Genomic DNA, 16,780 nt, shown 5'->3' on the forward strand with positions numbered 1-16,780 from the left:
GTCTCCCCCCAAACGGTTCTGGGAGCCCCCGGGGCAGTGTCGGGCATCGGCACCAGCCTGTGCATGTTTGCTAGGTCTGCGACCAGGCCAGCACAGACACAGGGAGGTGTTTAGAGACTTTCATAGTGACCTGGCATACTGTGACCTTTAGAAGATGTAATTTTTTTTTATTTTTAATAAAACAAACAGGCAACAGTGACAACAAAAACAGCTAGTCCTCCACCACAGATAATGGGGGAAGTGCTGGCCTAGGGTGTCCGTCTCATCCACAAAGAAGTCTGGCCCCTCCTGAGTTCCCTCATCGGCTCCCTGTCACCCACGGGCAGCTCTGGGGTTGCTTTTCCAATTGATCAATCAATCAAGGACTCAGATCAATTGATTTGATTTTTCAAATCGGTCCCAACTACTTCCTTTTCCAGTGTGCTCACAGAAGAAGCAGCTTGTTTCAGAACAAGTACCCGCAGTTCAGGACATCTGCGCTTCAAACATTAAATTGGGATTCCTATTTCAAACCACCACTGGTCTTCTTTCCCTTAAGCACTTTTTCTGTTTAGCTTGGTAATTATATAAAAAAGCAAACCCTGTAAAATCAACGTTATTAAAATGTAAGTTCCACACAATAAAGTACATTTGTTTTTAGTGTAAAGTTTGATGAATTTTGACAATGAATACACTTGTTAGATCCCTGCCCTAACTGAGGTGTAAAACAACTCCACCTGGGAAGGTGCCCTGCGCTCCTTTGCTGTTCCTCCCCACTTCCACCGGCAGCCACAGCAGGACCCACCTGCTGCTTCTTGCTGTAGGTTGGTTTGGCCTCTTCCAGAATTTCACACAAATAGGATCATCCAGAATATATCCTTTGATGTCTGGCTACTTTCCTCACCATAACATTTGTGGGGTTTGTCTCTGATGTTGTGTGTATTGCAGGCCAATCCTTCGACTTGCTGGGAAGCACAGCGTTGCATGTGCCACAGCCTGATGACCCCCCTTTCCTGCTGATGGGTGTCTGGGCTCTTCCCTCTGTTTGGCCACTTAGGTAAAGTTGTCTGAATATTCATGTACCACTTTGGGTTTTTTGTTTGTTAGTTTGTTTTACAAATGTCTTTATTTCCCTTGGGCAAATATCTAGTCCTTAAATTATTGGGTCCAATGGTGAGGATTATGTTTGTGAGAAACTGACATGAATCCTCAGGACTTGTCTCCTTCAATGGGCGTTCTGTGCTTTCTAAATGGACCCCAGGTCCAGCTGCTCTGGAGGATGTCCCTTGTGCCCAGCTCCGGGGACTTACTGACTCCAATTTCAGGTGGAGTTCAGAACACAAATGATGTTATGAGCTGCTTTGAGTTGTTTTGCAAGTAACCTGTGGTAAAACAAAATTAGAAGTACTGATATTTGTAAAATTTTTGCCTTGGAAATATGTATGTGTAGAATGTGTATGAGCACTTCAGTCATGTTTAGGAGAATGTCATTCCCTACAGTTTTTAAAGGCCGCACGTGCAGAAAGAAACCCTCGAGGGACCTTCAGAGAACCTTGTCAAGCACTTTCCCATCACTCTCAGGGAGCTTTGGTTGTGTTTTCATGAAACCCACATGCCTCTGCGTCTTACTTTCCCCTCATAAAATTTAGAAAGTCGGGCAATAAGCGATGACTGTCTAGGCAAGTGTTGGGGAACACTGACCATGTCTCAGACTCCCTGTGGGGTCCATCTCTGGTTTAGAAGTGGAACTGGGGATTGGTCAGGAGCTGTGAGCAGGGTGTGAACGTGCACCCCGACCTTGTAGTAGAGCAACAAACAGGGTCTCAGCTGCTCCATGAGCCTTTCTCCACATTAACCTCATGTTATGTTAATGACAGTGACTGTCTCGTGTGTCTACTGAGATGTGAGTGTCTGATCTGACCTATGAGAAATGTTTCTTGGCTACTATCTGCATGAAGCATTGACCACACTGGCCATAGCAAGATAAACAAAACAATAACACTGACAACAGCAAACCAAACCACAGACAAATAAAAGACCACCCACATCTACCAAGGAAAGCCCCACACAACTTTGAGAAGACGTATTCTACCAGAAAAACAGAGTCAAGGAGAACCTAGTGATACCGCTGCCCAGACGACAACACTGAGGTCAAGTTGAAGAGATGCCCGCCCAAGGCCACATGACTGAGACTGTTGCTGAGCAGGGTTCAGTGTTTGGAACTCCTGATGATTAAGCTGTGCCCTTTTAATTTACCCCATCTGTCTCAGTAAAGGATATTTTTAGATTGTACTTATTCAATAAAGGACTATGTTCCTCTGACCCTGTCTTATAAGCCTGGGAGCCAAATGTTTTATAAGACACATAAATTAAATTGTTGGTTCTATGTGCCCCTTAATTGGTTCCACAGGACCATTTGGAGGCTCAGCTCAGACAGGCTTGAAAGCCCTGTCAAACAACTGGGAAGTGCAGTGAAGTGGAGAACGTGACCCCTACCACAGTCCCCATTCCCCTGGGCTTGGTTTTGGGGGTAGTCAGGGACCACTCTCAAAGCTGTCATAGAATTTGGGACTGTTTGAGCCAGAGGCCAATTAGAGAACACCCCCATGTCATATGTGGGGAAACTGAGGCCCGGAGAGGGACAGGGATACCAACAGGGCTGCATTATAGATGATGGCAGTTCTCTGCAGAGGCAGATGTAGACTTGGCCTTGTGTTTCCTAGGAGAGTGTACTTCCATCTACCAACCCACACAGGCTGCCTAACGGCTAGACCACAATGGGCCACAATGGGACCCAGCCAAGAAGAAATGGCACGAGAGAGGAGGGATGGGGAGGGCATGCGGTGGTTGGAGTCACTGGCTGTGCCTTTAAAACACGAGGCCTCTCTTTAGGAAGGAGAGTATACATCAGCCCAGAGGACTCCAGTCCTTTTACCTGGGAATTGGCTTCAGGCCTGTCTCCTTCCCAGGTCTCACCCTTCTTGATGAAGAGTGAAGTTTGCATCTTCTCGGAATGTTCTAGTAAGTTACCATCAAGTCGCAGGCTGGCAGCAGACAGCAGACTCGCAGTGAGGCTGGCAGCCAGCATCGTGGGACAGGGAGGGCTCTGGGTCTCTCTTATCCTCGCTGCCGGGGGTGCCTAGCTGACACTGGTGTCCCCAAGTGCAGAAGGACAGAAAGGAAAGCTGGAAGGGCCATTCAGGGACTAGCCCAGCACTCCTCCTTTACAGACAGAGAAATGAGCCCAAGAAAGGGAGGTGACTTTCTTGTCACCAGTAATCCCAGATCTACGAGTTGTCCTGGGCCTCTGGACTCTGAATCCTGTGCTCAAATCAAGAAATAATACATAAATGCCTCCTGTATGACAGGTGTGGTGCCAGGAGCTTCACCATTCATTCATAGTTATTAAGCCCCTAGAGTGCGCCAGGCAGTGTCAGCCTCTATGCCTCCAATGAACTGCACCGGCAATGAAGGGCTCCTACCTCTGCATGGCTGCACAGACAGAGAAGCGACTGGGCAGGTGTGATCCAGGGTGATACCTGTTATTGTGGTAGAGGTTAGAGGGCCATTAGGAGCATTCTGGATGGAGGATCGCATGTGTAAAGCCAGTGAGCATCTGGAGGAAATGCGGTGTGGCTGAGGTGCGGAGTGTAGGAGCACACGGAGGCGAGGATCAAGAGGCAGGCAGGACCATGTCCCAAACAGCTGTGTGAACAGCGGGTTTTGACTCTTGAAGACAGAACCCTGGGGGAGGCATTGGAAGGTCAAGTCTCGGAGAAAGAAGAATGAGCTGCCATAAACTGTGGGGCTGCCCAGCCCTCAAGGGACTGCAGGCCAGGGCCTCTGACTGCTCATTGAGAGGCTATAAAGAGGATTTGGCTGTTGGGTTTAAAGGACCTAGATGAGCTCCCTGCAGGGCAGCGATATCAGCCATAGGTGGAAGTGAACCCTTGAGCTTCTTCTCTCCCTCAGTGGCCTTAATTCATGTCCACAAAATCCCAAGGTTGTTTGGACATTTGTTTGAGAACCACAGCTCAAGTGAACTTGAAGGTCTCCTCACCAGGGCTCCAAAGTCATCTTTGGAGAACAGAGGAGAAAGCTGGGATTTAGAGCACCTTATGAAACTGGGACAGATTTTCTATGCACCGCCCCCCCACCCCTCCGCAACCTGGAGCAGATGGATACCCTCGCCAGAGCTTAGACATTGAGGGAATGTCACAGAGCAGTGAGCATCTCTTCTGTCATTGATTTATTTATAGATTTCAATTCCGTGGTGAAATTCTCCAGCATGTCATCTACTTTCTTGAACCCATTAATCACAGTTATTGGACAATCTGTCTGATAATTTTGATATTTGTGTCACTTGCGAATTGGTTTCTAGTGTCCTTTTTCTCTTGGTTTTGTTTCTTGGTATGCAAAGTGTATTATTCAGTGCATGGAACATTACCTATGCACGTGTTATTCCAGCAGGTGATTAGCCGCATTCAATTCACTTAGGGGCTCAGCCAAGTGCAGGCTGCATTTCAGCCCCTGTTAGGTTTGCTGGCCCTCTCCCTCACCTCCGTCCCTAGGACAGGCCCTCCAGGGGTTCTGAGTGAGACCCTGAGGTGTTTATCAGGACCTTGTCTGTCTTGCCTCCTACCAGACATCAATTTTTGTTTCCACAGCACGGTGAGACTATAAAATCACTGCCGAACTTTTCAAACACCTTCACCTTGGCCTTTTAGCCTCTTGCTCTGATAGCTTGAGACTCAGCAAATGCCTGATTTGCAGCACAGAAGATGCTTCTCTGCTCTCTAGAATCTTGGTCCCTCATGTCCTAGTACCTCTGTTTGACGACTTCAGATGGATTCATTTTTCATCTTGCATTTTATCCAGTTTTCTAGTTGTTCTTGTGGATGCTGCAAGCTTTTCATTGTAGACAGAAGCAGAGCAATGGACCGTTAAATCCTCCAGTTTAGGTGCAGCTGCTCCAGCTGGAAGGTTGCCATGTGTTCAGCAGCCGGCAGAGTGGCTTCACCTTTGGGCTTTGTTGGCTGCTGGTTGTGATTCCAGGGTCCCCAGAGCTTTGCTGCATCACCGTTCCTCAGTTTTCTTTGTCCAATGCTCAGTTTAAAAACCCTGTTCCCCTGTCCCGAAACTTGGATTGCCAGGGTGGGGCAGTCGGGGGAGAGGGAGAAGGCAGGAAGCTGCCAGTGGGTTCTCCACGGAGCAGTGTGATGTCCCACACGGAGCACTGGGATACGTGGGAGCGTTTTTTCTTTTGTTGCCACAGTGATCAGAAAAACCTACCAGGGCCAGGGTTGCTTGGAACTGTCCTGCCCGAAGTGAACTTTTTCTTTTTTTTTGCCCAAAGTATTGTTTTCCCATTAAGAAAAGATAAGCTCCTTTTACTTACACTCTGGATTCCACCCACTCCTCTCTTTTCTAAGGAATTTTTTTCCAAAATCATTCCCTCTCCCTTCCTACCTTCTTGTTCTGTCCTCAGTGAGATCAACCCTACGAACATAGAAACAGGCTCGAGGGTCTCCAGTTAAAAGCAATACAAGTCAGACACAAGAATTTTCTTCATTTTTCGTCCTCTTCCAGCTAACCACCTAACTCCTCTGCTCCCTTCTACAGAAAATCTTGATCCGTGTTCACTCTGGGACTTGTTGCAATCATAACCCGGGCTCAGTGGAAGACAAAACACTTCCTAATTCTATTCCTAGCAGCAGGATGAGGTATCCTCCTAGTTGAGTTTCTTGGCCGGCCGTAACCCGGGCACCAGAAATAAATCAGGCTGCACTTGAATGCCTGGGAAAAGGCTGCTGCAGCCCTAGCCAGACCACATGCCTCCAGGAGAAGAGGGAAGGAGAAGAGAAACCCCGGCCTCAGCTCAGCTGCTCCGGGACATTAGGCACCTGGCACCCCAGCAGCGTCCGTGTCAGGTCTGAATCTGGCGGGATCCTCCGAACGTGCCAGTAGACAGACACAAAGCTTGAGTTTCATTTTTAATTCTGTCACAGAGTGACCTTGGCCAAGTCATTGTGTCATCATTCCTGGGGACTCTGGGATTTGCTGACCTCCTCTCTCCCTGCTAAGAATTTCCTGGGTGGAGTGGAGTGGTTGTCCCCTGCCAACAGGCAGTGGGGGGATGGGAAAGCTAGAGACACAGATACCAGGTGGGAAGGTGAGGCTTGCCTGGTGGTCCCCTTGAGGGACTGGGACCCCGGGGAGAGTCCTGAGATATGAAGCGAGTAGACCAGAATGCGAAGAGCAATGTCCAGGACCAGTGTCGGGGCTGCTGGAAGCAGTTTGTCAGAGCCACTGCCAGCGCTCTGGGGCTGGCTTTGCTGCCTTCTTTGGGAGATCCTTCCCCCGCCCTGCCTTCTCCCAGTTGTTGAGCTAAGTAAACAATTTGGTGAGGTCGCACCATGACAAGGCAAGGCACTCAGGTTTACTACGCTTTTTATTTGACGCTCGCTCCAAACACGGATGCACTCACTGCTAATGATTTTGGGTGACTTCCCACGATGCAGGGTCATGGTGGTGAAGGATTATGCTGTTTATAAGAATGGCTTCCCATTGGTTGTGTGAGGTGTACAACATCCTTCAGAAATGCAGTATCCCGTATGCATCATGTTTCATTTGCTTCTGGCTGGGGTGGGGGTGGGGGTGCACTGCAGGGCTTGGACTAACATTAAAACCACTTGTCACTGAACTGAGATGACACTGCTGTGCAGCCTTCCTAATAAATGTCAAAGTCTGTGTTAGAATCCAGAGCTGACCTTCAACTCCACCCTCCTTATTCCAGGAGCCCCTTCAGTTGGGACTGAATCCCGGCTCTGCCGCTGTGACCTTGGGCTCGCTTTTTCACTTTCTTTGCCTCATTTGTCAACCAAGGATTATAGTGCCCATCTTAGAGAGTTATTATGAGTGTTAAATGAGATAATGCATGAAAATGCTTAACACAGCGCCTGGCACAGAACGAGCACTCGGTACGTGCTAACTGCTGCTGCTACCATGGCTGGTCATTGGGAAAGAGGAATAGGAAAAACAGGAGATGGGGACTGAGCACAGGCCTGTGACCCAGCCAGGGATTTGTCGCCACACCATAAAACATGCTTCCTGCCCCTCAACTGGCAGACTGCACTGTCTTCCTCGCACACGTGCTGGGGCGCAGAGCCACGTTCCCTGTCACAGTGCTTCCAAACTTTTTGGAACATGTGCTCGGTCAGTGAAATGATTTTAAGTACCCACTACAGGATATGTGTATTCTTTATTTGTAAATTGCATACATGCACCAAGGTATTATCAAGTACACTCTAAAACAGAAAAAATAAAACTTCAAAAAACCTGAATAAAAAGTACCAAAAAAACTCTAATGTTCCCCCTGCACATTATTTTTAGACTTCTGTGCTGGTCCTTGGGTGGGTCTGGGGGCTTGAGAGACGCCATTCTATCAGTCCAGCTTCTCGTTGCCAAGACCAAATGAAATAGCCTTTATAAAGCAATTATAAGATTTTTAGTTATGTTTGTCACTATAGTTGGTTAACTCATGTATGCACATAAACAGTAAGAAGAAGAAGGCCTTCTATAGGTTATAGTTCAATGATAATGATGGAGCTCCACTTTGAAAGGTCAAAACCTTACAGGGCATCTACCACACACCACATGCCATGGGAAGAATTGAGGATGGAGATGAATAAGACATAACCCAAGCCACTCAGCATCTGGACTTTTAACAGGTGAATACAGAGAGCACCGAGTGACATACAGAGTGACATACGGAAGTGTAACATCAGAACGAGAAGACGGAGCAGGGACCCTCAGGGGACACTTCCCAGAAGTGATCGCCTGGGGATGGCTTTAAAGGAGAGTTGAACAGACAGAAGAAAGGGTGCTTGGGCTAAAGGTGAGGTGTGGAGCAGCCTCCTCATCCAGTACCCTACATGCTCTCTGGCACATTCAACACGGTGCATGTGATTGGACTATGGGGGGAGCAAGAAAGCCAAAGGTGGTATTGGACAGCTGGTGAAGTGCCAGGCCTCATGGCCTTGTGCCCCTTAATGGACTTTGGAATGAAACCCAAGACAGGAGGACCTGTAGGCAGGGGCTTTGCAGGCCAGAAGGACCCCTTGGATGGCCCTGTGCATGGAGAGTAGTAGGCATGAAGCTGGCAGGTCAGGGACTCCTGGAACTCCAGCAGAGAGGGGAGGGGGCTGACTCTGCAGGAGGGACAGTGGAGCTGAAGAGGGTGCCAAGAAACTGGAATGTCAGAATCCCGTCTTGGAATCGGCATGGCCCTCTTGGCTTCTCTGGTCTATGGATTCCACAGGAGGCTGAGGGGAGCTCCTTACTCCTGGGGGGCAGTGAGATTGGAGTGGAGAGTTTCTAAGCTCCAGGCCTGAAGACCCCAACATCTCAGACTTTTTCCAGGCAAAAGTGTCCTAAGTTCACTGAGGTGATTCCTAAAAGGCAGCCTCCAATCCCAGCAGGAATCCTAGACATTCAGACCACCGAGCCTGCTGCCCTCAACTAGCACGAAGGCCTGACTCTCACACGGTGATGTTTTACTGAATTGGTCTTGCTCATCTGCAACAGGCAACAGCCCAAAGCCCATGGCCATGACAGGCCGCCGCACTCCCTTATCTCTCCACTTGATTTCTTATTCCTACGGATCCTCAGGCCACCTTTCACTCCCTCCTGACCGTCACTATTACCCAGCCAGTTTCTCCTTGATGTTTCCAATCAATCCAGCCCACATCCTGGTTCGTGAAGCAGCACTGACAGCTTTAATGTTCTATTTTGACCATGTTGGAAGGAAGCAGGGGGAGAGCTGGTGGGACGGTGTTTACGAAGCCTGCAGTGGTGTGCACAGTAATGTCCCGGGCCTTTCCTTCACTCACCGCTCACTCACTGACTCACCCAGAGCGACTTCCAGTCCCGCAGCTCCATTTACAGTAAGTGCTCTGGACAAGTGTATCATGTAAAAATATTTTTATATTATACCTTTTCTATTATGTTTGTTTAGATATACAAATACCACTGTGTAATAATCACCCGAAGTACTCAGTGCAGTAACATGCTGCACAGCCTTGGAGCCCAGGAGCGACAGGCTATACCATGCAGCCGAAGTGTGCAGTAGGCTGCACCATTTAGTTTTGTGAAAGGGCATGCTATAATGTTCACACAGGGACAGAACCATTACTTAATGACTCATTTCTCAGAACATACCCCCTGGTTAAGCAATGCATGACTATACTCCAAACTCCAGTATCTTGAAAACAATAACAATCATTTGTTTACATCAAGAATTTACAATTTGGGCAGGGCTCAGCAGGGAAGGCTCATCTTTTCTCCTTGCAATATCAGCTGAAGTGGCTTGATGAGGTGATGGAGAATCTACTTCCAAGATGGCTCACTCCTACGGTTAGCAAGTGAGTGCTGGTTCTCGGCCACGAGCTCACCTGGGACCAAGGGTGAGGGACCTCAGTTCCTGCCCATGTGGCCTGTCCTCGTGGGCCTCTCCACGGTCTGCTTGGGCTTCCTCAAAAAGTGGGGGCTGGGTCCAAAGGACAGGAAGTAGAAGCCGTCACTTCTTGAGACCCGAGTCCAGAATCTGGCACAGCATCACAGAACCTAGATTCAAGGTGTGTGGCCTAGAGCTCCTCTCAGTGGGAAGAGTATGAAAGGATTTTGGGGTCAAGTTTTAAAGTGCCACATCCTAATTATAAAAATTCATAGAGCAAACTGAAGTCTTTCCGTGATTTAGTCCTTGTTAACCAATCCACTATCTCACGTCATGACAATATCACTCTGTGCACAATAACCTGCTTTTGGTCCCTCCCGTGTTCTGTGTTCTCACTCACCTCAGGGCTATCGCACCTGCTATTTGCACCCACCTGGAATGCTTGTCCTGTCTTTACCCCAACTCCTAGTTTCAGATCTCAGCATAAAATTCTCTCCCAACACTCGTCTAGGTTAAGTGCTCCTGTTTTAAACTCTCATTCAACTCCTGGGTCACTTGGTGCATCTTAAGTATGTTTGGAAAAAAGAAGTGATTAAATAAATGAGAAAAACAACTACTGTTTGTTTATTCTGAAATGCCTTTCCTGCCTCCATGTGTTCATGATTCACCTTCGCCCCACCCAATGTCCAGTCTCTGGAAGGCCTTTCACTCCTTCTCTTGCAGCACTTCAACTCTTCTGACAATTCCTCCAGGAAGGTGATAGTTTTCCCTAAAACCCACCCAGGATAAACACGCAGCTGTCAGGACCCGCTGGCTCCACAGCTTGAATGGAAAGGCTGTGTGCTTGTTTTTATAAGGCCTTTGTTGAATGGTCACCGTGTTCCCATCAGCCTTGTCCCTCTCTATTTTGAAGCTCCTGGAAGGCAGGCACAGTATCTCCCTGGCTCACTTTTCTCTACATTCTTAGAAAACAGGAAACAGGTGGCTTGAGGACCAGTGGGGTGAAGTAGAATTTTAACAGGCAGAGGGTATGCAGAATGAGCAAAGACTGAGAGGGATGGGTGTGCTCCCTGCTGCCTGGTGGGCTGGACTTCACTCTTATCATGCCGTAGCCTAGGATCAGTCTCTGCCAGGGACGGAGGCAGGTCTTATGATGGAAAACACTCTGGACAGCAAGCCAGAGTCTTGGTTTACCACCACCAGGGGCTGTCACTTGGCCTCCCTGAGAATTGTCCCCTTACTCATAAGGACACTTAGACAGGAGGGCAAGTAGGAGCTATTCCAGCTATAGTGATTCTGACAGTGATTAGCTCCTCTAGCTCTGTAGGCAGACAGATCAGGGTTCAAGTTCAGGTTTGCCCTTTTGCTCTGTGTGTCCTAGGCTAAGTTACGTCACCTCTTTGGGTCTCATTTTTGTCATCTATAATCTGGAAATAATAGTTCTTTTGTAATAGAGCTGTTTAAGAATTCAAATGATAAACTATTTAAAGTATTTAGTTTGTGAAGCACTTAGTCATTTAAACAAACAAACAAACAAGCAGTTATTGAGAACATCTTACAGAAGGATGCAGTGCAGTGAAGTGGTTATAATCTTGACTGTGGAGTCAGGTAATATATGAGTTTAAATACTAGTTTTTATCATTTACTAGCTGTGTGACCTTGGGCAGGTCACTTATCCTTTTTGAACTTAAATGTTCTCATGTCTAGAATGAGGAATGAGTTCTCATCTCTTATCATGATTGTTACTGTATAAGATAAGATATTGTGTATAAAATGTTCATCATGTGCCTAGTATATCATATATACTTAATAAATAAAAGCTGTCTGTTTGAAATTATTATTGCAAATAATTACTCTCTGTCAAGGAAGAAGCTACAGTTCAATTTGGCTGCATGCAGGAAAGCATGCAGAGGATGATAGGAGATGTGTAGTGAAGAGAGGCTGGGATCATGTGTGGTGGTTTTCGAATAGCCAGAAGAAGTCTTTGAATTTTATTCCACTGGTAATGACAAGCCCACTGAAGAAGTGCAGGCTTTCAAAAAGACTAATTTCAGTGTAGAACATAGATGACATCATTGAGAAGATATACTAGGAATGGAGAGACTTATTATTCACTTATTCAACCACTCATTTATTCATTCAGTCTGTCAATCAGCTAACAATTATTGAGCTCTTATATGCAAGGCACTAGTTGGTGAGGATGCAGAGAAAGACAGATAATTAATAATACTTAAAGTATAATAAGTGCTAGAGTAGAGAAGCTGCTAACTCAGATTTTTAGAGGGACCCAAACATTCTTCCAGAAGGAAGTAGTATTTACTGCATTTTGCCCTACATACTGCACACTTTTTTGCCTACATTTCTGAGGGAAAAATAAGGATGCACATTATACATGGGTAGTACTAATTCTGTATCTGTATAAATGTTTTTGATTCTTTTATTTATACTTATGCATTAAAAGTATAACTCTAGAAAGCAATAATGATATCTGTATGCAAAATAACACATTGAAATATGATAATCAATTTTGTTTCTAAATAGAAATAAATAAAATAATTGAATTAAAGAATTAAAACAAAAGGTTTTTTTTCCCTGAAAGTTTGGGCCAAAAACATGGGTGTGCACTATACACAGCAAAATACAGGTAAATGGGAACCTAAAGTTTAAAGGAGAAGAGTATTCTAGGGAGAACTATCAAGTGCAAAAGATGCATAGGCTGGGGAGCACAGTATGAATGGAGGACTTGAAAAATGCCGAACCTTTAAGAAAAAGATGAGAATCAGAACATGGGTAATGACCATAGTGATAGAGAAGAAGTCATTAATGATTGTGTCATTGTGGACATCAAAGCTAGAGAATTTGATGACAAACTGGGCATGTGGGAGACTTAAGAGGAGTCAAGGTGACTTTAATGTGACATTTCTTCCCCTGTGAGTGACCCTTACTTGAGTTTGCCTTTTACTTCTCAAGAGCCTGTACTGGGTTTTGCTGTGTCAACTTGATTTAGTTGGGAACTTCATATGGTTCCCTTTACGGTTCCAGGCCAGAGTTGAACAAAATAGGAACTTGTACAAGGTTTGGAAGGCAGAAGTGAAGCAGCAGCCATGATGACTCTCCAAAGGTCATTGTGGTCAGGTGAGGAGACAAGCACAGAGCTACCTGGTAGGTTTCAGCTCAGTCAGCTCTTCCCTGTCACATCCAGCAGCTCTGGGCCTGCCACCTCGTCCTTGGACCCCCAGAGGCAGCAGCCTCGGACAGGTAGTGGTGTCCCACAGACCTCTGCATGCACCATCCCTTCGTGAGCACACTTTGGCGTCTGCAGGTGCTTCACATTTCAGACTTACCGTGACTGACTCCTAGACTTTTACTTCCCCAGCTTCTCCCAGAATTGTGCTAGGTTTAATTTTTATAATTTTCTTATTCCATAGTCCTCATAATGAATCTACCCCCAACTGAACCTTGGCTGATACAAGGCCCAGCCAAGGATGGACTGGTATGGGTGTTTATTCCCTTGAAAGACAGGCATAGATTATTGCCTCATCTAGTCCAGAACCAAATAAAGATATTTGTTTGACCTCTGTTTTCCTCTCCCTTAACTCTGTAGACCAAAACATAAGAAATCATAAACCAGATGACTAAGCAATAACATAAGACGGGGGTGGGGTGGGGAGGAAGAATGTTCCAAGAAGAAGGGAACAAGATGTGCAAAAGACCCGGAGGTCACAATGCCTTCATGTCCACCTCGGGGTTGTTGTTAATAGTAAAGGAGATAATAGGTATGAAGGCATTCGGTAAATGGTATAAAGACGTGCAGATATGGAATCAAATTGGAAGGACCATCTATAAGAAAGACTTTGCATTCTGCTTTTCAGCTGTCTTCTGGATTCTTCAGTTGAACCTCCATGCTCCAGCCATCAGACAGCTAGAATTTCAAAGAACATAATTATACAATTAGTGCCAGCGGGGCCTAGAGTGTTTGGCTCAAGGAAAACCATTGTCTGTTCCTGAGCCAGTAGGAAAAAGGAACTGAGAGTACCTAAGGACCAGTTTGTTCCCCTTTCATGCCAGAACTTTTCTGAAATGAAAGTATCCTGGCAACCTCAGAATTACTTCACCTTTCCTGTTCTTGACCCTTTCAATGTAGCTGTTCTCCTCTTTTCCTGGGACAGGCCAGGGAGTAACACTCCTGAAGAATCTTGACTCCAACACTTAACTCGCTGTGTGAATGTGAACAAGTCACTTTAACTCTCTACGTCTCAGTTTCTGAATCTGCAAAATGGGGATAATGACTTACAGGCTTGTTATGAGGATTAAATGAGCTTCATGTGTCAAGTCTTTAAAACAATGCACAGCTTATAATGAGTGATCAGTAAATGTTAGTTGATATTATGATGATAAAGTAAGAATTTTATTATTACTATTACTAATCACAAGCCATAAACCGTAAGTCAAAAGATCAATATAGTCTTGTTAGTGTCCAAGTCAAATACTGTGATATTCTCCATAATCTTTATTTCTGGGATTTTATTGTTAGAAAAATCAAGTGACTCGGACGTTCAGTGGTTCCTGATTAGTAGGAGCATTTATCATCAATTGTATGTAGTGCATGTAAGGAGAAATTGATCTAGTTCACCATCCAAGTCATGATAATCATTGAATGGAAGAAACAAGTATTTAGCCTGGGTTCTCCACCAGCTACCACTCCACCTTTCTCCTTGCCTTTGAAGCCATGTAATGGTCTCCATGGGCTGTCTCCACTTCTTCACCTTCTACTCACTGGCCGATCAGCTACCCTCCTCCTCTTTTGCCTCTTCCTCTTCTTCCTCCTACCTTTCTCCTCCCCCTCTTCCTCCTCCCCCTCCTCCTCCTCCCCCTCCTCTCCCTCCCCCTCCTCCTTCTCCTTCTTCTTCTCCTCCTCCTCCTCTTCCTTTCATTTACATTTTTAAGTAGGAAAAGATAAAACTTTAAAAAAATAATAAAAAGATATTTGTTATATATTGTGGATAATTAAAGGAGAAAAATAATGAATAAAAGAAAGAGAGAGTAAGAAAATGAAGTAAAATTATAAAAGGAAAGAAAAAAAGGAAGGAAATGAGAAGAGACTAAACAAACAAACAAACAAACAAAAAGACCCTGGTAAAGCAAACACACATTTGGGATCATTTTAATACATCCTTGTGGTTTGATTTTATCTGACAAACTTTCAAGAAATTTGAAGAAGCTATTGTCATTCCATAAGATTAGTTTTTATTTTTGTTTTTCTCCAGGGCAAATTTACCTAGTTATTTTTATTGCTCTGTGGGACATAGTTGTCATAGTCTTTAATAGTCTAGTTACTCCTTGAGGGCTGTGTTCAGTTCGTCAGCATCCCCGTGACAGTGCAGTGCTCAGCGCTGGCCAGGCTAGTCCAGAGTGTTCCTGTGAGGGGGCTGACGGACAGACAGTGCAGTGGGACTGTCCCTTTCTGTGCTTGTCACGGGGAGCTCCCATTCCCTCTCTTTTGCTCCCTGCCTGTCTCTCTCTCAAACACTTTTAGCCGTGATTCTAAAACTTACTGGTCTTAGATCTCTATACTTTCTTAAAAATATGATTGAGGATTACAAATAGGTTTTGTTTATATAGGTTACACCTGCTGGAATTTATCATATAAGAAATTAAAATATATCAGTTTAAAAATATTGATTTATTAATTCACTGAAAAGTAACAAAATAACCCCATCACACGTTAACACAACATATATTTATGAAAATTTTTCAAAAACAAAAATAGTATCAAGAAAAATGACATTGCTTTATATCTTTGCATGTCTTTTTAACAACTGGCTTAGAAGACAACTTGCTTCTCATGTCTGATTTTGCATTTAATGTGTTGCAATATGCTGCTTTGTTGAAGCACGTAAATAAGAAGTCTGTCCTCACTCAGAGGCATAGCTGGGAGATGGAGGAATATTTTATTGGTCTTTGCAGATCATTGCGGGATTCTTTTTTGGTGTTATTTTAAAACTTGACAAGTGGTAGTTTCTGAAGAGTTAGTTACAATGTGGGTATCAATGAGTTTTTCATATTTTATTACATATTATCCATTGGCCTAATTTAAATGGATCTTTTACTATTCATGATTTTGTAGTATCATGCATTGGTCGTTGGAGAAATGCTCATTCACTGACTCATGCTACTCTTCCAAACGTTAACACATTCCATTCTACAATATAAAAAAAATCACATTCATTAATAGTATAATCAATCTTATTAGAAAAATATCTAAGTATGGGGAAGCTGACAAGCTCATGGTATCAGATAAAAGTCTTCCAAAATTGCCTGGAAAGCTCGAGTTTTATCGTAGGCAACATTGACAGTGATTTCTCTTGAGGTAAGAAGCTCACATCATCCATTTTTGAGAAAATGCCTGCAGAACGCCCACCTCTGGGAAACACTGTCAGCCAGACAGACAGACAGACAGACAGACAGACAAAGGCAGCTCATACGTCCTGCAAATCCACAGGGACACGTCTCCTCCAGACAGCTTTCACACTGCGGAGCCTACCGAAGTCCCTTACACCTTAGGGTGCTTCTATACTGTCACCCAGAGTATTAAAAAGAATACTCAAGGGTCAAGATGTAATAAAATGGACAATCTGCACTGCTTCACGCAACAGGGTTAAGTGAAACAGGCATTTTTCTTCTTGCTAAAGAACACAGTGGTGGCTGTGAGTTGGGGGCCGCTGCCTGGATTGGTGCTGAGGCACCAGCAGTTTTACCGCCATCATTTCTGCACTGTTGGTGTGAATGTCAACACAGTGACGAAGGCAGAGCAGTGTTATCTTCACCATGGATTTGGTTTCCCGGATCCCGTGAAAGGATCTCCAGGCCTCCCAAAGGTCTGTGGAGCACCCCTGGAGAACCAACCGTGTTTTCCGCACTCATTAGTAATGTTGAGTCTCATGCTGATCTTGCCAGCAGTGGCTGGGCTATCATCAATAGGTTCGGGGTCTTCAAAGAAATAACACTAATAACAACAGGAACTAACACATCTTAGGTGCTGGTCAGACGCTTTTCACACGTTATCTCCCTGCAACACTTGGGGTAGGTTCTAGGTCATCCTTACTTTCAGACGAGGAAACAGGAAACCAGAGAGGGGAGTTAACTGGCCAAAGATCACACAGCTGGTAAGTGGGAGAGCCCAGAGCTCATGCTCAGCGCTGCTTTGCTACGGCTGGAAAGGTTAACAGGATGGGCACCGGGAAGAAACTGCGCGTCAGAGAGACAAGAGGTCAGAGCAGTGGCTGAGAGTCTTGGACCCAAGGGTCTAAGCAGTGATTCAAGGCTTTCCTCCAAATCTACTTCCCA

Source organism: Phyllostomus hastatus, unplaced genomic scaffold (assembly GCF_019186645.2).
Source record: "Phyllostomus hastatus isolate PE091 unplaced genomic scaffold, TTU_PhHast_1.1 phas_contig_150, whole genome shotgun sequence".
Taxonomy (NCBI): Eukaryota; Metazoa; Chordata; class Mammalia; order Chiroptera; family Phyllostomidae; genus Phyllostomus; species Phyllostomus hastatus.